Below are 25,740 nucleotides of genomic sequence, written 5' to 3' on the forward strand. Positions count from 1 at the left end.
CCTATTGGTCGACAGTTAAGATGAGTTTTTCACTTTTTCTTTCATTTTTTGAACTTTTTCATACTTTACGATCCACGTGGACTACAATTGGGAACGGTAACCTGTGCCAAGCGCAGCGGTAGTGGAGTGAGGCACCTTGCCCGAAGCATGGTGAGCGAAGTGAGCCATACGATGGGACACGGTGCACTAATTCCCGGTCACTTTATGAAGAAAATGACACCAAAAAACCATAAACAACTCATGTTGACCTTTTTCCATTTTGACCTTGTTCATGTCAACCTGATGGTCATGTTGACCTATTTCTGGTGCCGACCTAGTCACTGTCGACCAATAGGCATCGACCTAATGCCTGTCAACCTAGACACTGTCGACCCTGAGTCCCATACCCTTGCTTACATACCTCTACAATTTTTGAATGGCAATTAGGGTGGTATTTGTGTGCCAATTAATGTTGGCCTTGGGGTTTGTATCTGTGCAAAAAAAGTTTGAATTTGTAGATGATCTCTATGCAATATATGGTTGATAATTTGGGATGACCTTTATGCAATATATGGATGGCAATTGGGGATGGCCTCTATGCAATATATTGTTGGTAATTGGGGAAGACTTTATTGAATCTTCAGATTAAGCCTGTATTACAGAGACTTGGCTAGATGAAAATACAGCACCTAAAGTAGTTTGGAAGCTGCCATCTCAACAAACTACTTTGTCATACACAACCACAACACAAGACTGAACCGCAGGGGAGGCGGCATGGCTATCTGCTTTAAAAAAAGCACATAAAATTGGGGTCCACCCTATCGAAATGACTTGCTCATTTGAATGCATCAGTTCCCAGAGTTCAACAGGATTAGGTTTCAGAGTACATCTAATTTACCGCCCCCATGGAGGTGGAAAGATATTTCTACAAGAAATTGCAGACACTGTTGCTGGTCTAATTCTGGAGCATCAAAGATGACTCATCCTTGGAAATGTCAATACATGACTTCTCACACCTTGGCCAAGACCTCCTGTGCACAATGAATGGTCTGGGCTTCACACAAATCATTCCTTCTGCTGCACATAAAAGTGGTCACACTTTTGATCTTGTCTTTCAGATTGAATTAGAAGTCTCTGTCCTAAAAAAAACCCAGTCATGTGATCAGACCACCACTCAATTTGAGTCTCAGTTGCAACCTCTCAAATTAGATCTTTGCCACTGGAGTTAACCAGGCATTGTCCAATGAGGGGTATGACTCCCCAGTCTCTTGCAGAAAATATGTATATCTCTGTGATATTGGGTGCATATGAAGATCTCTGTTTCATAGTCGTTACTATCATAGGGATGTGATGGCTGCAATTGATATTATTGCCACAGTGAGTATGCAATATCACAAACCATACCGTGAAGCTCCCTGGATTGACAGCAGTGTTAATGAGCTCAAGAAAGGGGGGCATAGACTTGAAAGACAATGGAGGAAGACTAACCTGGTAGAAGATAAGATAAAACTAATAGAGCAAAATGAAGAATATCAATCCACAATCATCCGTAAATTCCTGTCAGATGAGATCACGACAGCAAACATTTGTGATTTTCGGAGATCTACCATCCAACCTGAATGAGGGCCTAAGTTTTAACATTCTGGTTCACTTAATCTACTGTATATAACAGTGAAAGTGAAAATATTATCTTTCGGCAGAAGTATTAAGGGGGGTACACACTAGAGATGAGCGGGTTCGGTTTCTTTGAATCCGAACCCGCACGAACTTCACTTTTTTTTCCACGGGTCCGAGCGACTCGGATCTTCCCGCCTTGCTCGGTTAACCCGAGCGCGCCCGAACGTCATCATGACGCTGTCGGATTCTCGCGAGACTCGGATTCTATATAAGGAGCCGCGCGTCGCCGCCATTTTCACTCGTGCATTGAGATTGATAGGGAGAGGACGTGTCTGGCGTCCTCTCCATTAGAATAGAGATAGATAGATTAGATAGAGAGAGATTGTGCAGAGTCGCAGACAGAGTTAGTTTACCACAGTCAGTGACCAGTGCAGTTGCTAGTTAACTTTTATTTAATATAATATATCCGTTCACTTCTCTCTGCTATATCCGTTCTCTGCCTGAAAAAAAAAACGATACACAGCACAGTCAGTCACACAGTGTGACTCAGTCTGTGTGCACTCAGCTCAGCCCAGTGTGCTGCACAGTCATCAATGTATAAATTAAAAGCTTATAATTAATTGTGGGGGAGACTGGGGAGCACTGCAGGTTGTTAGCAGGAGCCAGGAGTACAATTATATTAATTAACAGTGCACACTTTTGCTGCAGGAGTGGTGACCAGTGCCTGACCACCAGTATAGTATTGTTGTATACTACTAATATCTCTTTAAATATCAACCAGTCTATATTAGCAGCAGACACAGTACAGTGCGGTAGTTCACGGCTGTGGCTACCTCTGTGTCGGCACACGGCAGGCAGTCCGTCCGACCAGAATTGTATTATTTATTATTATATACCTACCACCTAACCGTGGTTTTTTTTTCATTCTTTATACCGTCATAGTGTCATCCTAATTGTTACGAGTATACTACTATCTCTTTATCAACCAGTGTACAGTGCGGTAGTTCACGGCTGTGGCTACCTCTGTGTCGGCACACGGCAGGCAGTCCGTCCGACCAGAATTGTATTATTTATTATTATATACCTACCACCTAACCGTGGTTTTTTTTTCATTCTTTATACCGTCATAGTGTCATCCTAATTGTTACGAGTATACTACTATCTCTTTATCAACCAGTGTACAGTGCGGTAGTTCACGGCTGTGGCTACCTCTGTGTCGGCACACGGCAGGCAGTCCGTCCGACCAGAATTGTATTATTTATTATTATATACCTACCACCTAACCGTGGTTTTTTTTTCATTCTTTATACCGTCATAGTGTCATCCTAATTGTTACGAGTATACTACTATCTCTTTATCAACCAGTGTACAGTGCGGTAGTTCACGGCTGTGGCTACCTCTGTGTCGGCACACGGCAGGCAGTCCGTCCGACCAGAATTGTATTATTTATTATTATATACCTACCACCTAACCGTGGTTTTTTTTTCATTCTTTATACCGTCATAGTGTCATCCTAATTGTTACGAGTATACTACTATCTCTTTATCAACCAGTGTACAGTGCGGTAGTTCACGGCTGTGGCTACCTCTGTGTCGGCACACGGCAGGCAGTCCGTCCGACCAGAATTGTATTATTTATTATTATATACCTACCACCTAACCGTGGTTTTTTTTTCATTCTTTATACCGTCATAGTGTCATCCTAATTGTTACGAGTATACTACTATCTCTTTATCAACCAGTGTACAGTGCGGTAGTTCACGGCTGTGGCTACCTCTGTGTCGGCACACGGCAGGCAGTCCGTCCGACCAGAATTGTATTATTTATTATTATATACCTACCACCTAACCGTGGTTTTTTTTTCATTCTTTATACCGTCATAGTGTCATCCTAATTGTTACGAGTATACTACTATCTCTTTATCAACCAGTGTACAGTGCGGTAGTTCACGGCTGTGGCTACCTCTGTGTCGGCACACGGCAGGCAGTCCGTCCGACCAGAATTGTATTATTTATTATTATATACCTACCACCTAACCGTGGTTTTTTTTTCATTCTTTATACCGTCATAGTGTCATCCTAATTGTTACGAGTATACTACTATCTCTTTATCAACCAGTGTACAGTGCGGTAGTTCACGGCTGTGGCTACCTCTGTGTCGGCACACGGCAGGCAGTCCGTCCGACCAGAATTGTATTATTTATTATTATATACCTACCACCTAACCGTGGTTTTTTTTTCATTCTTTATACCGTCATAGTGTCATCCTAATTGTTACGAGTATACTACTATCTCTTTATCAACCAGTGTACAGTGCGGTAGTTCACGGCTGTGGCTACCTCTGTGTCGGCACACGGCAGGCAGTCCGTCCGACCAGAATTGTATTATTTATTATTATATACCTACCACCTAACCGTGGTTTTTTTTTCATTCTTTATACCGTCATAGTGTCATCCTAATTGTTACGAGTATACTACTATCTCTTTATCAACCAGTGTACAGTGCGGTAGTTCACGGCTGTGGCTACCTCTGTGTCGGCACACGGCAGGCAGTCCGTCCGACCAGAATTGTATTATTTATTATTATATACCTACCACCTAACCGTGGTTTTTTTTTCATTCTTTATACCGTCATAGTGTCATCCTAATTGTTACGAGTATACTACTATCTCTTTATCAACCAGTGTACAGTGCGGTAGTGTCACGATCCGGGTATCTGGACGCCATTACTTACCCTTCAGATGCCTCCTAAGGCGGGCTCAGCGTTCCAGGACCGGATTCCGCTGTTCCTAAGTTTCCACATGCAGAGTGGTCTTTTCATCAGCCGCGGCCTCCGCTGTGCCCGCGTGGTTAAATGTGCATCTATCAGCCTGGCGTCTCCTGTCTCCGGTGGCCGGCGCCGCCATTACTGTTTCCCAGACCACATGGATTACAAACCAAACTTCCCTCCAAGTGTCTGCATGGGCGCAGCCATCTTGGATTCTGTCATCTGATCATTTCCACCAATCTGCTGTCTGTGTTGTTGATTTGCATAATTGCCTAGCCAACCCCTTCCTTGCTGCAGGTATAAGTAAGCTGTACCTGAGCAAGGAAGACGTCAGTGCTTTGGTTGTCAAACCTAGTTCCTGTTTGTCTCTCTTCTATGATTGTCTTCCAGGTTCCAGCTCCTGTCTCAAGACTTCCACCATAGAGACCCGCACCAGCATTCCACCTGCGGTGTAGCCTGACTCTCCAATCCATTGTGGATTCATCTGTTTCCAGCTACAACACTACCTGCTTCCAGCCTCAGCTTCCAGCAGAGTACAGCTTCCCTTAAAGGGCCGGTGTCCTTTCTACACTTTACCACTCTCCACCGGAATTATTATTTCTCCGCTCTCAAGTTCTACATTTCAGTTCACATTTCATCGCTCCCAAAGTTCATTTATTATTTAACTGGTTCCAGCCAGTATCCACTCCGTGCTAACAACAGTCTGGTTCCAGCCAGTATCCACAGCAGCTGTTTTACCTTCAGCAACCCAGCTCTTCCTGGAACACCAGCTGGTACAATCCTGGGTTATCTCCATTGCTACAGCCGGGCCTGGTAAGGACTTTCCATCTAGAAGATCATAAGAACTATCTCACACTACCAGTGCCCTGTGGCTCCTGCCATGCTGTAGTACTCAGGAACTGTATTTATTCTTTGCTGACTTTTACGTTTTCTTTTATTGCTGCTGTGATGCGGAGTTGTCATAATAAACATCATTGACTTTTATCTAAGTTGTCGTGGTCACGCCTTCGGGCAGTTATTGTTCATGTTACTTACATGTCCAGGGGTCTGATACAACCTCCCAGGTTCCGGTACATCTCAGCCCCTACAACTGAGGCTGCCTCCCGTCAGCTCAGGCCCTCAGTTGTGACAGTAAGCACTGACCTAATGAATCCAGCCGGAGACCAGGATCAAGCGGCCAGGCCGATGCAAGAACTGGCAGCCCGACTAGAACATCAGGAGGCTGCACAGGGCCACATCATCCGCTGTCTCCAGGATCTCTCTACTCGGCTGGATGGGATTCAGACAACTCTCCGTGGATCAGGCGCGTCTGGTGCGTCAACCACAGTGACTCCAGCTATAACCCCACCCACCTTACCCATTTCTGCTCCACGTCTTCATCTTCCAACGCCAGCAAAATTTGACGGATCTCCAAGATTCTGCAGGGGATTTCTCAACCAGTGTGAGATTCAGTTTGAGCTACAACCTGGCAATTTTCCCAGTGACCGTACAAAAATTGCCTACATTATTTCTCTTCTCAGTGGCTCAGCCCTTGATTGGGCATCACCGTTATGGGAGAGGTCCGACACCCTGCTATCTTCTTACACTGCATTTGTGTCAACATTCAGGCGCATCTTCGACGAGCCAGGCCGGGTAACTTCAGCTTCGTCTGAGATTCTCCGTTTACGCCAGGAATCACGTACTGTAGGACAATATCTTATACAGTTCCAGATCCTGGCATCCGAACTGGCATGGAACGACGAGGCCCTGTATGCTGCATTCTGGCATGGTTTATCCGAGCGTATTAAAGATGAGTTAGCTACCAGAGACTTACCCTCCAAGTTAGATGAGCTAATCTCACTTTGTACGAAAGTTGACTTACGTTTCAGAGAGAGAGCAACTGAGCGTGGAAGATCATCTGCTCCAAAATCTTCTACTCCTCCTCCTCGCCAACTGTCACCAACTACAGATGAACCCATGCAAATTGGCCGTTCCCGTTTAACTCCTGCTGAGCGCCGAAGACGTCTCTCCGAGTTTCTCTGTCTGTATTGTGCAGCTCCGTCTCACACCATTAATGCCTGTCCCAAACGTCCGGGAAACTCCAAATCCTAGCTCGCCAAGGAGAGGGCCGGCTAGGAGTAATGATCTCCTCTCCATCTCCTCAAGATTGTAACCTCCCAGTCTCGCTTCAAGTTGCTCAACGTTATCAGAACGTCATTGCCCTCCTGGATTCCGGAGCAGCTGGGAACTTTATTACTGAAGCCTATGTTAAACGGTGGTCTCTACCCACCGAGAGACTTCCTTCGTCCTTTTCCTTAACTGCTGTGGATGGCAGTAAAATTTTTGATACAGTTATTTCTCTAAGGACTCTACCAGTTCGTCTGAGAGTGGGAGTTCTTCATTCCGAACTTATTTCATTTTTAGTGATTCCAAGAGCCACACATCCTGTGGTCCTGGGCCTTCCATGGCTCCGTCTTCACAATCCTACAATTGATTGGACGACTACGCAAATCCTGGCATGGGGTTCCTCCTGTACTAAGACATGTTTGTTTAAAGTGTTGCCTGTCTGTTCTTCCTCCCCCAGGTCGTCTGATGTTCCACCTCCTCCATATCAAGATTTCACGGATGTGTTCAGTAAAGCTTCTGCTGATATCCTTCCTCCTCATAGAGAATGGGACTGCCCGATTGATCTCGTTCCAGGGAAGGTTCCACCTCGAGGCCGAACTTATCCGTTGTCTCTCCCCGAGACACATTCTATGGAGGAATACATTAAAGAGAACCTAGCAAAGGGGTTCATTCGACCTTCTTCTTCTCCAGCCGGCGCAGGCTTCTTTTTTGTAAAGAAGAAAGATGGTGGTCTGCGGCCGTGCATCGACTACAGAGGTTTGAACGACATTACCATCAAGAACCGCTATCCTTTACCCCTGATTACTGAGCTCTTTGACAGAGTTAGCGGAGCTACCATCTTTACAAAGCTGGACCTGAGAGGTGCATACAATCTCATCCGGATCCGTGAGGGTGACGAGTGGAAGACCGCATTTAACACCCGTGACGGACATTATGAGTACCTCGTCATGCCCTTCGGATTGAGCAATGCTCCAGCAGTCTTCCAGCATTTCGTCAATGAGATCTTCAGAGACATTCTATACCGTCATGTCGTGGTCTATCTAGATGATATCCTCATTTTTGCCAACGATTTAGAGGAACATCGTTTCTGGGTAAAGGAGGTTCTGTCCCGTCTCCGTGTCAATCATCTCTACTGCAAATTAGAGAAATGCGTCTTTGAAGTCAAGTCCATTCCGTTTCTAGGGTACATTGTGTCCGGTTCCGGACTAGAGATGGATCCTGAGAAACTACAAGCAATCCAGAATTGGCCGGTACCCTTAACCCTCAAAGGGGTCCAGAGGTTCTTAGGGTTCGCCAATTATTACCGAAAGTTTATACGAGACTTTTCCACCATTGTGGCGCCTATTACTGCTTTCACCAAGAAGGGTGCTAACCCGTCCAAGTGGTCTGAAGAAGCCATGCAAGCTTTTCATCTTCTAAAACAGAGGTTCATCTCTGCACCTGTCCTGAAACAGCCTGACATCGACTCTCCTTTCATCTTAGAGGTGGATGCCTCCTCCGTTGGAGTAGGAGCGGTGTTATCTCAGAGGGCTAAAGATGGTCATTTACATCCTTGCAGTTTCTTCTCACGGAAGTTCTCCCCAGCGGAGCGCAACTATGCCATTGGCGACCAGGAGTTGCTAGCCATCAAGCTCGCTCTAGAGGAGTGGAGATATCTGTTGGAGGGAGCTTCTCATTCAATCACCATCCTTACAGACCACAAGAACCTTCTATATCTAAAAGGCGCACAATGTCTCAACCCTCGTCAGGCCAGATGGGCACTTTTCTTTTCCAGGTTCGACTTTAAACTCCAGTTCTGTCCGGGCTCTCAGAATCGCAAGGCCGATGCCCTTTCCCGCTCATGGGAGCAAGAAAATGAGTCAGAGTCTTCAGACAAGCATCCTATTATAAATCCGTTGGCATTCTCCACGGTAGGGATGGACTCTACGCCCCCATCAGGGAAAAGTTTTGTGAAGCCGACACTAAGGAAGAAGCTCATGCATTGGGCCCATGCTTCCCGTTTTGCCGGACATACAGGTATCCAAAAAACCCTGGAGTTTATCTCTAGGTCCTATTGGTGGCCAACTCTGAAAAAGGACGTTTTGGAGTTTATTGCATCTTGCCCAAAGTGTGCTCAACATAAAGTATCCCGCCAGTCGCCTGCGGGGCAACTGGTTCCACTATCTGTTCCCCGTCGACCATGGACCCATTTGTCGATGGATTTTATTACAGATTTGCCCATGTGCAACAAGTTCAATACCATCTGGGTGGTAGTTGACCGGTTCACCAAGATGGCACACTTCATTCCTCTCACCGGTCTTCCGTCAGCTTCCAAGTTGGCTCAAGTATTCATACAAGAGATCTTCCGACTCCACGGTCTTCCAGAAGAAATTATCTCAGATCGAGGAGTTCAATTCACAGCCAAATTCTGGCGAAGTTTATGTCAAGTCCTCCAAGTCAAGTTAAAGTTTTCCACGGCTTACCATCCTCAGACCAATGGTCAAACTGAGAGGGTGAATCAGGACTTGGAGGCCTTCCTCCGCATCTATGTGTCCTCCTCTCAAGATGACTGGGTTCAATTACTTCCCTGGGCCGAGTTCTGTCATAACAACCAGTATCATTCTTCATCTTCCTCAACACCATTCTTCACCAACTTTGGATTCCACCCTAAAGTCCCTGAGTTCCAACCGCTTCCAGCAACTTCTGTTCCCGCAGTGGATATCACCTTGCATCAGTTTGCCAATATCTGGAAGAGCGTACGATCAGCTCTGCTCAAGGCATCGTTCAGGTACAAGAAGTTTGCGGATAAGAAGCGTCGAGCAGTTCCTGCTCTCAAGGTGGGTGATCGGGTATGGTTATCCACGAAGAATTTGAGGTTAAGAGTTCCCAGTATGAAGTTTGCACCTCGCTACATCGGTCCTTTTAAAATTGATCAAGTCATCAATCCTGTTGCTTACAGACTCCAGTTACCTCCCTTCTTAAAAATACCCAGGACATTCCATGTTTCCCTGTTGAAACCGTTAATCTTGAATCGGTTTCATTCCTCACTTCCACCAACTCCGAAAGTCCAAACTCAACGAGGCGTTGAGTATGAAGTGGCCAAGATCCTGGACTCACGTCACCGTTACGGTCAACTTCAGTATCTCATTGACTGGAAGGGCTATGGTCCTGAAGAACGCTCTTGGACCAATGCCTCTGACGTCCATGCTCCTGCCTTGGTCCGAAATTTCCACGCAAAGTTTCCTTTAAAGCCTAAGAAGTGTCCTGGGGCCACTCCTAAAGGGGGGGGTGCTGTCACGATCCGGGTATCTGGACGCCATTACTTACCCTTCAGATGCCTCCTAAGGCGGGCTCAGCGTTCCAGGACCGGATTCCGCTGTTCCTAAGTTTCCACATGCAGAGTGGTCTTTTCATCAGCCGCGGCCTCCGCTGTGCCCGCGTGGTTAAATGTGCATCTATCAGCCTGGCGTCTCCTGTCTCCGGTGGCCGGCGCCGCCATTACTGTTTCCCAGACCACATGGATTACAAACCAAACTTCCCTCCAAGTGTCTGCATGGGCGCAGCCATCTTGGATTCTGTCATCTGATCATTTCCACCAATCTGCTGTCTGTGTTGTTGATTTGCATAATTGCCTAGCCAACCCCTTCCTTGCTGCAGGTATAAGTAAGCTGTACCTGAGCAAGGAAGACGTCAGTGCTTTGGTTGTCAAACCTAGTTCCTGTTTGTCTCTCTTCTATGATTGTCTTCCAGGTTCCAGCTCCTGTCTCAAGACTTCCACCATAGAGACCCGCACCAGCATTCCACCTGCGGTGTAGCCTGACTCTCCAATCCATTGTGGATTCATCTGTTTCCAGCTACAACACTACCTGCTTCCAGCCTCAGCTTCCAGCAGAGTACAGCTTCCCTTAAAGGGCCGGTGTCCTTTCTACACTTTACCACTCTCCACCGGAATTATTATTTCTCCGCTCTCAAGTTCTACATTTCAGTTCACATTTCATCGCTCCCAAAGTTCATTTATTATTTAACTGGTTCCAGCCAGTATCCACTCCGTGCTAACAACAGTCTGGTTCCAGCCAGTATCCACAGCAGCTGTTTTACCTTCAGCAACCCAGCTCTTCCTGGAACACCAGCTGGTACAATCCTGGGTTATCTCCATTGCTACAGCCGGGCCTGGTAAGGACTTTCCATCTAGAAGATCATAAGAACTATCTCACACTACCAGTGCCCTGTGGCTCCTGCCATGCTGTAGTACTCAGGAACTGTATTTATTCTTTGCTGACTTTTACGTTTTCTTTTATTGCTGCTGTGATGCGGAGTTGTCATAATAAACATCATTGACTTTTATCTAAGTTGTCGTGGTCACGCCTTCGGGCAGTTATTGTTCATGTTACTTACATGTCCAGGGGTCTGATACAACCTCCCAGGTTCCGGTACATCTCAGCCCCTACAACTGAGGCTGCCTCCCGTCAGCTCAGGCCCTCAGTTGTGACAGGTAGTTCACGGCTGTGGCTACCTCTGTGTCGGCACACGGCAGGCAGTCCGTCCGACCAGAATTGTATTATTTATTATTATATACCTACCACCTAACCGTGGTTTTTTTTTCATTCTTTATACCGTCATAGTGTCATCCTAATTGTTACGAGTATACTACTATCTCTTTATCAACCAGTGTACAGTGCGGTAGTTCACGGCTGTGGCTACCTCTGTGTCGGCACACGGCAGGCAGTCCGTCCGACCAGAATTGTATTATTTATTATTATATACCTACCACCTAACCGTGGTTTTTTTTTCATTCTTTATACCGTCATAGTGTCATCCTAATTGTTACGAGTATACTACTATCTCTTTATCAACCAGTGTACAGTGCGGTTTTTTTATACCGTGGTTTTTTTATACCGTGGTTTTTTTATACCGTGGTTTTTTTATACCACCTAACCGTGGCAGTCCGTCCATAATTGTATATATAGTATACTAGTATCCAATCCATCCATCTCCATTGTTTACCTGAGGTGCCTTTTAGTTCTGCCTATATAATATGGAGAACAAAAAAGTTGAGGTTCCAAAATTAGGGAAAGATCAAGATCCACTTCCACCTCGTGCTGAAGCTGCTGCCACTAGTCATGGCCGAGACGATGAAATGCCAGCAACGTCGTCTGCCAAGGCCGATGCCCAATGTCATAGTACAGAGCATGTCAAATCCAAAACACCAAATATCAGAAAAAAAAAGACTCCAAAACCTAAAATAAAATTGTCGGAGGAGAAGCGTAAACTTGCCAATATGCCATTTACCACACGGAGTGGCAAGGAACGGCTGAGGCCCTGGCCTATGTTCATGGCTAGTGGTTCAGCTTCACATGAGGATGGAAGCACTCAGCCTCTCGCTAGAAAAATGAAACGACTCAAGCTGGCAAAAGCACAGCAAAGAACTGTGCGTTCTTCGAAATCCCAAATCCACAAGGAGAGTCCAATTGTGTCGGTTGCGATGCCTGACCTTCCCAACACTGGATGTGAAGAGCATGCGCCTTCCACCATTTGCACGCCCCCTGCAAGTGCTGGAAGGAGCACCCGCAGTCCAGTTCCTGATAGTGAGATTGAAGATGTCAGTGTTGAAGTCCACCAGGATGCGGAGGATATGGGTGTTGCTGGCGCTGGGGAGGAAATTGACCAGGAGGATTCTGATGGTGAGGTGGTTTGTTTAAGTCAGGCACCCGGGGAGACACCTGTTGTCCGTGGGAGGAATATGGCCGTTGACATGCCAGGAGAAAATACCAAAAAAATCAGCTCTTCGGTGTGGAGGTATTTCACCAGAAATGCGGACAACAGGTGTCAAGCCGTGTGCTCCCTTTGTCAAGCTGTAATAAGTAGGGGTAAGGACGTTAACCACCTCGGAACATCCTCCCTTATACGTCACCTGCAGCGCATTCATAATAAGTCAGTGACAAGTTCAAAAACTTTGGGTGACAGCGGAAGCACTCCACTGACCAGTAAATCCCTTCCTCTTGTAACCAAGCTCACGCAAACCACCCCACCAACTCCCTCAGTGTCAATTTCCTCCTTCCCCAGGAATGCCAATAGTCCTGCAGGCCATGTCACTGGCAATTCTGACGAGTCCTCTCCTGCCTGGGATTCCTCCGATGCATCCTTGCGTGTAACGCCTACTGCTGCTGGCGCTGCTGTTGTTGCTGCTGGGAGTCGATGGTCATCCCAGAGGGGAAGTCGTAAGACCACTTTTACTACTTCCACCAAGCAATTGACTGTCCAACAGTCATTTGCGAGGAAGATTAAATATCACAGCAGTCATCCTACTGCAAAGCGGATAACTGAGGCCTTGACATCCTGGGTGGTGAGAAACGTGGTTCCGGTATCCATCATTACTGCAGAGCCAACTAGAGACTTGTTGGAGGTACTGTGTCCCCGGTACCAAATACCATCTAGGTTCCATTTCTCTAGGGTTGCGATACCGAAAATGTACACAGACCTCAGAAAAAGAGTCACCAGTGTCCTAAAAAATGCAGCTGTACCCAATGTCCACTTAACCACGGACATGTGGACAAGTGGAGCAGGGCAGGGTCAGGACTATATGACTGTGACAGCCCACTGGGTAGATGTATGGACTCCCGCCGCAAGAACAGCAGCGGCGGCACCAGTAGCAGCATCTCGCAAACGCCAACTCGTTCCTAGGCAGGCTACGCTTTGTATCACCGGTTTCCAGAATACGCACACAGCTGAAAACCTCTTACGGCAACTGAGGAAGATCATCGCGGAATGGCTTACCCCAATTGGACTCTCCTGTGGATTTGTGGCATCGGACAACGCCAGCAATATTGTGCGTGCATTACATCTGGGCAAATTCCAGCACGTCCCATGTTTTGCACATACCTTGAATTTGGTGGTGCAGAATTTTTTAAAAAACGACAGGGGCGTGCAAGAGATGCTGGCGGTGGCCAGAAAAATTGCGGGACACTTTCGGCGTACAGGCAGCACGTACAGAAGACTGGAGCACCACCAAAAACGCCTGAACCTGCCCTGCCATCATCTGAAGCAGGAGGTGGTAACGAGGTGGAATTCAACCCTCTATATGCTTCAGAGGTTGGAGGAGCAGCAAAAGGCCATTCAAGCCTATACAACTGACCACGATATAGGAGGTGGAATGCACCTGTCTCAAGCGCAGTGGAGAATGATTTCAACGTTGTGCAAAGTTCTGATGCCCTTTGAACTTGCCACACGTGAAGTCAGTTCAGACACTGCCAGCCTGAGTCAGGTCATTCCCCTCATCAGGCTTTTGCAGAAGAAGCTGGAGACATTGAAGGAGGAGCTAAGACAGAGCGATTCCGCTAGGCATGTGGGACTTGTGGATGGAGCCCTTAATTCGCTTAACAAGGATTCACGGGTGGTCAATCTGTTGAAATCAGAGCACTACATTTTGGCCACCGTGCTCGATCCTAGATTTAAAACCTACCTTGGATCTCTCTTTCCGGCGCACACAAGTCTGCTGGGTTTAAAAGACCTGCTGGTGAGAAAATTGTCAAGTCAAGCGGAACGCGACCTGTCAACATCTCCTCCTTCACATTCTCCCGCAACTGGGGGTGCGAGGAAAAGGCTCAGAATTCCGAGCCCACCCGCTGGCGGTGATGCAGGGCAGTCTGGAGCGACTGCTGATGCTGACATCTGGTCCGGACTGAAGGACCTGACAACCATTACGGACATGTCGTCTACTGTCACTGCATATGATTCTATCACCATTGATAGAATGGTGGAGGATTATATGAGTGACCGCATCCAAGTAGGCACGTCACACAGTCCGTACTTATACTGGCAGGAAAAAGAGGCAATTTGGAGGCCCTTGCACAAACTGGCTTTATTCTACCTAAGTTGCCCTCCCACAAGTGTGTACTCCGAAAGAGTGTTTAGTGCCGCCGCTCACCTTGTCAGCAATCGGCGTACGAGGTTACATCCAGAAAATGTGGAGAAGATGATGTTCATTAAAATGAATTATAATCAATTCCTCCGCGGAGACATTGACCAGCAGCAATTGCCTCCACAAAGTACACAGGGAGCTGACATGGTGGATTCCAGTGGGGACGAATTGATAATCTGTGAGGAGGGGGATGTACACGGTGATATATCGGAGGATGATGATGAGGTGGACATCTTGCCTCTGTAGAGCCAGTTTGTGCAAGGAGAGATTAATTGCTTCTTTTTGGGTGGGGGTCCAAACCAACCCGTCATTTCAGTCACAGTCGTGTGGCAGACCCTGTCACTGAAATGATGGGTTGGTTAAAGTGTGCATGTCCTGTTTTGTTTATAGTTACAACATAAGGGTGGGTGGGAAGGGCCCAAGGACAATTCCATCTTGCACCTCTTTTTTCTTTTATTTTTCTTTGCGTCATGTGCTGTTTGGGGAGGGTTTTTTGGAAGGGACATCCTGCGTGACACTGCAGTGCCACTCCTAGATGGGCCCGGTGTTTGTGTCGGCCACTAGGGTCGCTTATCTTTCTCACACAGTCAGCTACCTCATTGCGCCTCTTTTTTTCTTTGCGTCATGTGCTGTTTGGGGAGGGTTTTTTGGAAGGGACATCCTGCGTGACACTGCAGTGCCACTCCTAGATGGGCCCGGTGTTTGTGTCGGCCACTAGGGTCGCTTATCTTTCTCACACACACAGTCAGCTACCTCATTGTGCCTCTTTTTTTCTTTGCGTCATGTGCTGTTTGGGGAGGGTTTTTTGGAAGGGACATCCTGCGTGACACTGCAGTGCCACTCCTAGATGGGCCCGGTGTTTGTGTCGGCCACTAGGGTCGCTTATCTTTCTCACACAGTCAGCTACCTCATTGCGCCTCTTTTTTTCTTTGCGTCATGTGCTGTTTGGGGAGGGTTTTTTGGAAGGGACATCCTGCGTGACACTGCAGTGCCACTCCTAGATGGGCACGGTGTTTGTGTCGGCCACTAGGGTCGCTTATCTTTCTCACACACACAGTCAGCTACCTCATTGTGCCTCTTTTTTTCTTTGCGTCATGTGCTGTTTGGGGAGGGTTTTTTGGAAGGGACATCCTGCGTGACACTGCAGTGCCACTCCTAGATGGGCACGGTGTTTGTGTCGGCCACTAGGGTCGCTTATCTTACTCACACAGCGACCTCGGTGCAAATTTTAGGACTAAAAATAATATTGTGAGGTGTGAGGTGTTCAGAATAGGCTGAAAATGAGTGGAAATTATGTTTTTTGAGGTTAATAATACTTTGGGATTAAAATTACCCCCAAATTCTATGATTTAAGCTGTTTTTTAGTGTTTTTTGAAAAAAACACCCGAATCCAAAACACACCCGAATCCGACAAAAAAAACCCGGTGAGGTTTTGCCAAAACGCGGTCGAACCCAAAACACGGCCGCGGAACCGAACCCAAAACCAAAACACAAAACCCGAAAAATTTCCGGCGCTCATCACTAGTACACACGGAGAGATCCGTGCTTAAAATCTAAGCAATATTGCTAGATTGCTTAGATTTTAAGCACGGATCTGCCGTGTGTATGCCCTCCAGCGATAGCGATGCGCGGCCCCGCGCATCGCTATCGCCGATGCTAGATTGAGCTGCATGCAGGCTCAATCTAGCTGGTCGCTCACTTCACCGTTGTGTGAAGTGCGCGGCCCCCCGTCGGCTTTCCCCCTCGCTCAGCACATCGCGCTGTGCTGAGCGGGGTGAGAGATGTGTGCTGAGCGGTCTGTGTTAAGATCGCTCAGACACATCTCTCCCGTGAGTACCCCCCTTAAGTGTTGTCAAGAGCAATATAAAAAAAAAAAAAGTATACATTTTCTCTTTAATGCATATAAGCTGTTTATTGCATGTTAATATGCCAAGTCCTGAATTCTTCATATTAACTTGCCATGTGTCATGCTTGCATCCTCAGAGTGCTAAGACTTTTGAGCATAGCCACCCTGCTAGATTGTGTCACAGTTTATAGCCTTTTCTACTGTACCTCCAAGCCCCCCAGAGCATTTAAATACCAAAGATTCACAATTCATTGTTAGACCCTTACAGCTACTAAAATCTGATTTTAAACACTCCAGCACTTTCTAAAAATATACAAGACTAGCACATCATTATGAAAAGCGTCTATTTTTGTTGGATATGCAGTGTATGTGCTGACTTTGAATGATTAAGCAACATATAACAGATATAATGATCATTTATAAGACTGACTTGGAGGTAAACCAATTTTAGAACAGAGATTCATTGAACGTTTAGCTGTCCCATTATGTCAAACTCAAAATATGGAACGCGGCACCCCTGATTGAACTCTGGAAGAACCCTGGAATAAATCCCATGTATTTTTGGTGAGAGGTAGCAATATGCAGAAGCTATTAAAGAATGACCATTCCCCAGTGCTCTCTCCTGTTTGCTTTACTGTGGAATTTTGCTAATGTTTTTAACAACCATAACTGCAGTTTTTTACCTTTTCCTGGAGAAAATGTATATTATTACTTGCTGTAAGTAATAATGCAGCTGCAAAGTATAATGGGTGAATATGACACAGAATGTTCAGCTTTTCAGCTCATCTTAAAGAAAAAGTATTTAAATTGTAACCCCTCGCCTAATTCTGATGGAGGGAGCTATTTTGGAGTATAAACCTGTTTTAACACCAAACTTTCTGGAGCTAAAATAAATATATTTTTTGAGTTCTATAAATGACTAAAAATCTGGGGAAAAAAAAATAGATTACCAGCTAAAGATCTGTAACTAGCAGTGACGGGCGGTGGGGTGAGGCAGAGCCTTTCCTGTCATACTAACGTTTGTGCCAGAGTTTTGACTGTGTAAAGTATATGAAAAACACAAATAATATGTTAGATATACCTTCTTTGCGTTATTCTAATAATTTTTATAGCCAAAACTCTGAAGTAAAAAGTCTGTGGCAGGTGAGGCAGTGCCTCACCCGCCTATCTTTTCCGCTCATGTCTGATTTTCATGAGTTTATACTGCTGTACCTGTGTATAATGCCCAGATGTACCCTTTGGCTCATATATTGTGTGTAAATATGGCTCTGAGGCTAGCCAGTGCCTCCTGAGCCATTTAGCTCACCGCACGTCCCTGGTAACTAGGGTAATCCCATTCAGTGGGCACTGTGCAGTATGACGCAAGGTGTGTATGTGGTGATACACTTACTGTTGCCCCAGGCTAGCTCTTCGAGGTGTGGGAGCAGGGGCAAACGCAGGATTTTCATGGGGGGGGGGGGGGTTCCATACATACGTGTGTGTATATTATATATATATATATATATATATATACACTGCTCAAAAAAATAAAGGGAACACTTACACAACACAATGTAACTCCAAGTCAATCACACTTCTGTGAAATCAAACTGTCCACTTAGGAAGCAACAATGATTGACAATCAATTTCACATGCTGTTGTGCAAATGGAATAGACAATAGGTGGAAATTATAGGCAATTAGCAAGACACCCCCAATAAAGGAGTTATTCTGCAGGTGGTGACCACAGACCACTTCTCAGCTCCTATGCTTTCTGGCTGATGTTTTGGTCACTTTTGAAAGCAGGCGGTGCTTTCACTCTAGTGGTAGCATGAGACGGAGTCTACAACCCACACAAGTGGCTCAGGTAGTGCAGCTCATCCAGGATGGCACATCAACGCGAGCTGTGGCAAGAAGATCTGCTGTGTCTGTCAGCGTAGTGTCCAGAGCATGGAGGCGCTACCAGGAGACAGGCCAGTACATCAGGAGACGTGGAAGAGGCCGTAGGAGGGCAACAACCCAGCAGCAGGACCGCTACCTCCGCCTTTGTGCAAGGAGGAACAGGAGGAGCACTGCCAGAGTCCTGCAAAATGACCTCCAGCAAGCCACAAATGTGCATGTGTCTACTCAAACGATCAGAAACAGACTCCATGAGGGTGGTATGAGGGCCCGACGTTCACAGGTGGGGGCTGTGCTTACAGCCCAACACCGTGCAGGACGTTTGGCATTTGCCAGACAACACCAAGATTGGCAAATTCGCCACTGGCGCCCTGTGCTCTTCACAGATGAAATTCAGGTGACAGACGTGACAGAGTCTGGAGATGCCAAGGAGAATGTTCTGCTGCCTGCAACATCCTCCAGCATGACCGGTTTGGCAGTGGGTCAGTAATGGTGTGGGGTGGCATTTCTTTCGGGGGCCGCACAGCCTTCCATGTGCTCGCCAGAGGTAGCCTGACTGCCATTAGGTACCGAGATGAGATGCTCAAACCCCTTGTGAGACCATATGCTGGTGCGGTTGGCCCTGGGTTCCTCCTAATGCAAGACAATGCTAGACCTCATGTGGCTGGAGTGTGTCAGCAGTTCCTGCAAGATGAAGGCATTGATGCTATGGACTGGCCCGCCCGTTCCCCAGACCTGAATCCAATTGAGCACATCTGGGACATCATGTCTCGCTCCATCCACCAATGCCACGTTGCACCACAGACTGTCCAGGAGTTGGTGGATGCTTTAGTCCAGGTCTGGGAGGAGATCCCTCAGGAGACCATCCGCCACCTCATCAGGAGCATGCCCAGGCATTGTAGGGAGGTCATACAGGCACGTGGAGGCCACACACACTACTGAGCCTCATTTTGACTTGTTTTAAGGACATTACATCAAAGTTGGATCAGCCTGTAGTGTGTTTTTCCACTTTCATTTTGAGTGTGACTCCAAATCCTGACCTCCATGGGTTAATAAATTTTGATTTCCATTGATAATTTTTGTGTGATTTTGTTGTCAGCACATTCAACTATGTAAAGAACAAAGTATTTAATAAGAATATTTCATTCATTCAGATCTAGGATGCGTTGTTTAAGTGTTCCCTTTATTTTTTTGTGCAGTGTATATATATATATATATATATATATATACATATACACACACACATGCACACTCACATCTGTACTTATACATAAATACAGCATACATACAACAAATAGCATACATACACACAAACATACACATAGAATACACACATGCATCATAATTACAAACACACACAACATATGCACACACACATAGCAAGCATACTTACACATTGGTTTTCTGGTTTGGGTCAGGGTATTAGGGCTAGTTTAGGGGTCTGGGCTAGTTGTTTAAGTATTAGGAATAGTTTAGGGTTTGGGTTAGGGCACTAGGGATAGGGCTTGGTCGAGCGGCCTAGGCCAGGGTACCAGGACCAGTTTAAGTGTTTGGTTTAGGGGATAGGGCATTAGAGGCAGGGCACCAGGATTGGTTTAGTGGTTTGGTCCAGGTGCCAGAGCACTGGGGATAGTCTAGGGGATTGGCCTAGTGCAACAGAGATAAAGGTACCAGGGTTGGCCCAGTGGGCCAATCTAGGATAGCAGGGCTAGGGGCCGTGGCCAGGGTGAGGTTTGAGACCAGGGTCTGGGTTGAGGGCCGCCGTCGGTGTGAGGATCAGGGCCACACATCCCAGATTCCCCAGGACTGCACCAAACTTGGGGCATATGCCACGGTATCTCAAACAATAGTAATTCTAAATAGCAGTAAGCAAAGTGGCTGCTCATTGCAGTGTCCATGCAGGGAGCTGAAACATACAGCACACAGGTGTGTCCAATACACAGCACACAGGTGTGTCCAATACACAGCACACAGGTGTGTCTAATACACAGCACACAGGTGTGTCCAATACACAGCACACAGATGTGTCCAATACACAGCACACAGGTGTGTCCAATACACAGCACACAGGTGTGTCCAATACACAGCACACAGGTATCTCCAATACACAGCACACAGGTATCTCTATGGCTAGTTATATACCCACATTGTTCCCTCCTATTCTATACTATGTATTACCACCTTGTGCCCCTCTATTCTACACTATGTGCACCCACCTTCTTTTGTCATATTCTACACTATGTACAGTATGTACAGTAGTGGTTACTTACTTTTTCACGTGCAGAGCCAGAGGCTGAGTATAGAAACTAGACCTGTTGTGACTATACATTAGCTCACTCAGGCCTCACCTTACAGTGCTGCTATGCCCGCCCATTCTCTTCCCTGCAGCCTGTGCAGGCTGACACTGCATGCAAATCGGCTGGTCAGCAGAGGAGCTGAGAGGAGCTCAGAGTCAGTGTCAGTATCACTGAGCTCAGCTGTGCCGTTGAACAGGAATCCAATCGGTAGTGGTGGTGGAAGCCCTCCTCCATCACTCATGGCCGGACCACCTCCCCCACTCGCGGGTGCCTCCCTCCCCTGGCCTCTCATGAATGGACACCACTCGCGTATGCCTCCCCTCCCCATCTCATGGAAGGAGCCCCCTTCCCCGCTCTCAGCAGTAACAACCTTCCCCCGCTATTGGCAGTAACCTCCGTTACTCAGCAACAGAGGGCCCCCTAGGTGCCTCTTTAACAAAACAGGAAGATGCCAAACCTGACTGCCGGCAGCTCCAGTAACGGCAGCAGGTGGCCTGCGCCCAAGGGCAGAGAAGGAGACAAGGTTCTCCATCTCTGAATGAAATAATGATGTCCATCAGGGGGGGTTTCTGGGTACTCGGAAACCCCCCCTGCATGCGCCACTGTGTGGGAGGTACCGTAAAAGGGGAGTTCCTGCCCATGCAGGCTTTTTAATAGTACGGTAAGAAAAAAGGGATACACAGCGATGCAGCAACAGTTCCTTAATAGAATTAATTGAGGACCAGACCTTCTGTTATAAAAATAAACATTGTTATTTCTGTCCTTCTGCACATGACAATAAGAAAATTATTTCAGCAAGCTTCGCCTCTCCCTCCAACAGAAATACTCATGGATATGGTTATATTACACCATACTCTCTCCACCATTACAGTCTTAAAGCACAGTTACAATAAATGATTTACACCTTACACATACAGGTCCATCTGCACAGACTTTTCCTCAGTTCATGCAGGCTACATCAGTGGGCTGAAATATAGAGATGAGCGCCTGAAATTTTTCGGGTTTTGTGTTTTGGTTTTGGGTTCGGTTCCGCGGCCGTGTTTTGGGTTCGACCGCGTTTTGGCAAAACCTCACCGAATTTTTTTTGTCGGATTCAGGTGTGTTTTGGATTCGGGTGTTTTTTTAAAAAAACACTAAAAAACAGCTTAAATCATAGAATTTGGGGGTCATTTTGATTCCATATTATTATTAACCTCAAAAACCATAATTTCCACTCATTTTCAGTCTATTCTGAATACCTCACACCTCACAATATTATTTTTAGTCCTAAAATTTGCACCAAGGTCGCTGGATGACTAAGCTAAGCGACACTAGTGGCCGACACAAACACCTGGCCCATCTAGGAGTGGCACTGCAGTGTCACGCAGGATGTCCCTTCCAAAAAACCCTCCCCAATCAGCACATGACGCAAAGAAAAAAAGAGGCGCAATGAGGTAGCTGACTGTGTGAGTAAGATAAGCGACCCTAGTGGCCGACACAAACACCGGGCCCATTTAGGAGTGGCACTGCAGTGTCACGCAGGATGTCCCTTCCAAAAAACCCTCCCCAATCAGCACATGACGCAAAGAAAAAAAGAGGCGCAATGAGGTAGCTGACTGTGTGAGTAAGATTAGCGACCCTAGTGGCCGACACAAACACCGGGCCCATTTAGGAGTGGCACTGCAGTGTCACGCAGGATGTCCCTTCCAAAAAACCCTCCCCAATCAGCACATGACGCAAAGAAAAAAAGAGGCGCAATGAGGTAGCTGACTGTGTGAGTAAGATTAGCGACCCTAGTGGCCGACACAAACACCGGGCCCATTTAGGAGTGGCACTGCAGTGTCACGCAGGATGTCCCTTCCAAAAAATCCTCCCCAATCAGCACATGACGCAAAGAAAAAAAGAGGCGCAATGAGGTAGCTGACTGTGTGAGTAAGATTAGCGACCCTAGTGGCCGACACAAACACCGGGCCCATTTAGGAGTGGCACTGCAGTGTCACGCAGGATGTCCCTTCCAAAAAACCCTCCCCAAACAGCACATGACGCAAAGAAAAATAAAAGAAAAAAGAGGTGCAAGATGGAATTGTCCTTGGGCCCTCCCACCCACCCTTATGTTGTATAAACAAAACAGGACATGCACACTTTAACCAACCCATCATTTCAGTGACAGGGTCTGCCACACGACTGTGACTGATATGACGGGTTGGTTTGGACCCCCCCCAAAAAAGAGGCAATTAATCTCTCCTTGCACAAACTGGCTCTACAGAGGCAAGATGTCCACCTCATCATCACCCTCCGATATATCACCGTGTACATCCCCCTCCTCACAGATTATCAATTCGTCCCCACTGGAATCCACCATCTCAGCTCCCTGTGTACTTTGTGGAGGCAATTGCTGCTGGTCAATGTCTCCGCGGAGGAATTGATTATAATTCATTTTAATGAACATCATCTTCTCCACATTTTCTGGATGTAACCTCGTACGCCGATTGCTGACAAGGTGAGCGGCGGCACTAAACACTCTTTCGGAGTACACACTTGTGGGAGGGCAACTTAGGTAGAATAAAGCCAGTTTGTGCAATGGCCTCCAAATTGCCTCTTTTTCCTGCCAGTATAAGTATGGACTGTGTGACGTGCCTACTTGGATGCGGTCACTCATATAATCCTCCACCATTCTTTCAATGGTGAGAGAATCATATGCAGTGACAGTAGACGACATGTCCGTAATCGTTGTCAGGTCCTTCAGTCCGGACCAGATGTCAGCATCAGCAGTCGCTCCAGACTGCCCTGCATCACCGCCAGCGGGTGGGCTCGGAATTCTGAGCCTTTTCCTCGCACCCCCAGTTGCGGGAGAATGTGAAGGAGGAGATGTTGACAGGTCGCGTTCCGCTTGACTTGACAATTTTCTCACCAGCAGGTCTTTCAACCCCAGCAGACTTGTGTCTGCCGGAAAGAGAGATCCAAGGTAGGCTTTAAATCTAGGATCGAGCACGGTGGCCAAAATGTAGTGCTCTGATTTCAACAGATTGACCACCCGTGAATCCTTGTTAAGCGAATTAAGGGCTCCATCCACAAGTCCCACATGCCTAGCGGAATCGCTCCGTGTTAGCTCCTCCTTCAATGTCTCCAGCTTCTTCTGCAAAAGCCTGATGAGGGGAATGACCTGACTCAGGCTGGCAGTGTCTGAACTGACTTCACTTGTGGCAAGTTCAAAGGGCATCAGAACCTTGCACAACGTTGAAATCATTCTCCACTGCGCTTGAGACAGGTGCATTCCACCTCCTATATCGTGCTCAATTGTATAGGCTTGAATGGCCTTTTGCTGCTCCTCCAACCTCTGAAGCATATAGAGGGTTGAATTCCACCTCGTTACCACTTCTTGCTTCAGATGATGGCAGGGCAGGTTCAGTAGTTTTTGGTGGTGCTCCAGTCTTCTGTACGTGGTGCCTGTACGCCGAAAGTGTCCCGCAATTTTTCTGGCCACCGACAGCATCTCTTGCACGCCCCTCTCGTTTTTTAAATAATTCTGCACCACCAAATTCAAGGTATGTGCAAAACATGGGACGTGCTGGAATTTGCCCATATTTAATGCACACACAATATTGCTGGCGTTGTCCGATGCCACAAATCCACAGGAGAGTCCAATTGGGGTAAGCCATTCCGCGATGATCTTCCTCAGTTGCCGTAAGAGGTTTTCAGCTGTGTGCGTATTCTGGAAACCGGTGATACAAAGCGTAGCCTGCCTAGGAAAGAGTTGGCGTTTGCGAGATGCTGCTACTGGTGCCGCCGCTGCTGTTCTTGCGGCGGGAGTCCATACATCTACCCAGTGGGCTGTCACAGTCATATAGTCCTGACCCTGCCCTGCTCCACTTGTCCACATGTCCGTGGTTAAGTGGACATTGGGTACAACTGCATTTTTTAGGACACTGGTGAGTCTTTTTCTGAGGTCCGTGTACATTCTCGGTATCGCCTGCCTAGAGAAGTGGAACCTAGATGGTATTTGGTAACGGGGGCACACTGCCTCAATAAATTGTCTAGTTCCCTGTGAACTAACGACGGATACCGGACGCACGTCTAACACCAACATAGTTGTCAAGGCCTCAGTTATCCGCTTTGCAGCAGGATGACTGCTGTGATATTTCATCTTCCTCGCAAAGGACTGTTGAACAGTCAATTGCTTACTGGAAGTAGTACAAGTGGGCTTACGACTTCCCCTCTGGGATGACCATCGACTCCCAGCAGCAACAACAGCAGCGCCAGCAGCAGTAGGCGTTACACGCAAGGATGCATCGGAGGAATCCCAGGCAGGAGAGGACTCGTCAGAATTGCCAGTGACATTGCCTGCAGGACTATTGGCATTCCTGGGGAAGGAGGAAATTGACACTGAGGGAGTTGGTGGGGTGGTTTGCGTGAGCTTGGTTACAAGAGGAAGGGATTTACTGGTCAGTGGACTGCTTCCGCTGTCACCCAAAGTTTTTTAACTTGTCACTGACTTATTATGAATGCGCTGCAGGTGACGTATAAGGGAGGATGTTCCGAGGTGGTTAACGTCCTTACCCCTACTTATTACAGCTTGACAAAGGGAACACACGGCTTGACACCTGTTGTCCGCATTTCTGTTGAAATAGTTCCACACCGAAGAGCTGATTTTTTTGGTATTTTCACCAGGCATGTCAACGGCCATATTCCTCCCACGGACAACAGGTGTCTCCCCGGGTGCCTGACTTAAACAAACCACCTCACCATCAGAATCCTCCTGGTCAATTTCCTCCCCAGCGCCAGCAACACCCATATCCTCCTCATCCTGGTGTACTTCAACACTGACATCTTCAATCTGACTATCAGGAACTGGACTGCGGGTGCTCCTTCCAGCACTTGCAGGGGGCGTGCAAATGGTGGAAGGCGCATGCTCTTCACGTCCAGTGTTGGGAAGGTCAGGCATCGCAACCGACACAATTGGACTCTCCTTGTGGATTTGGGATTTCGAAGAACGCACAGTTCTTTGCGGTGCTACTGCTTTTGCCAGCTTGAGTCTTTTCATTTTTCTAGCGAGAGGCTGAGTGCCTCCATCCTCATGTGAAGCTGAACCACTAGCCATGAACTTAGGCCAGGGCCTCAGCCGTTCCTTGCCACTCCGTGTGGTAAATGGCATATTGGCAAGTATACGCTTCTCCTCCGACAATTTTATTTTAGGTTTTGGAGTCCTTTTTTTACTGATATTTGGTGTTTTGGATTTGACATGCTCTGTACTATGACATTGGGCATCGGCCTTGGCAGACGACGTTGCTGGCATTTCATCGTCTCGGCCATGACTAGTGGCAGCAGCTTCAGCACGAGGTGGAAGTGGATCTTGATCTTTCCCTAATTTTGGAACCTCA

This window comes from Pseudophryne corroboree, chromosome 5 (genome assembly GCF_028390025.1).
Source record: "Pseudophryne corroboree isolate aPseCor3 chromosome 5, aPseCor3.hap2, whole genome shotgun sequence".
NCBI classification, from domain to species: domain Eukaryota; kingdom Metazoa; phylum Chordata; class Amphibia; order Anura; family Myobatrachidae; genus Pseudophryne; species Pseudophryne corroboree.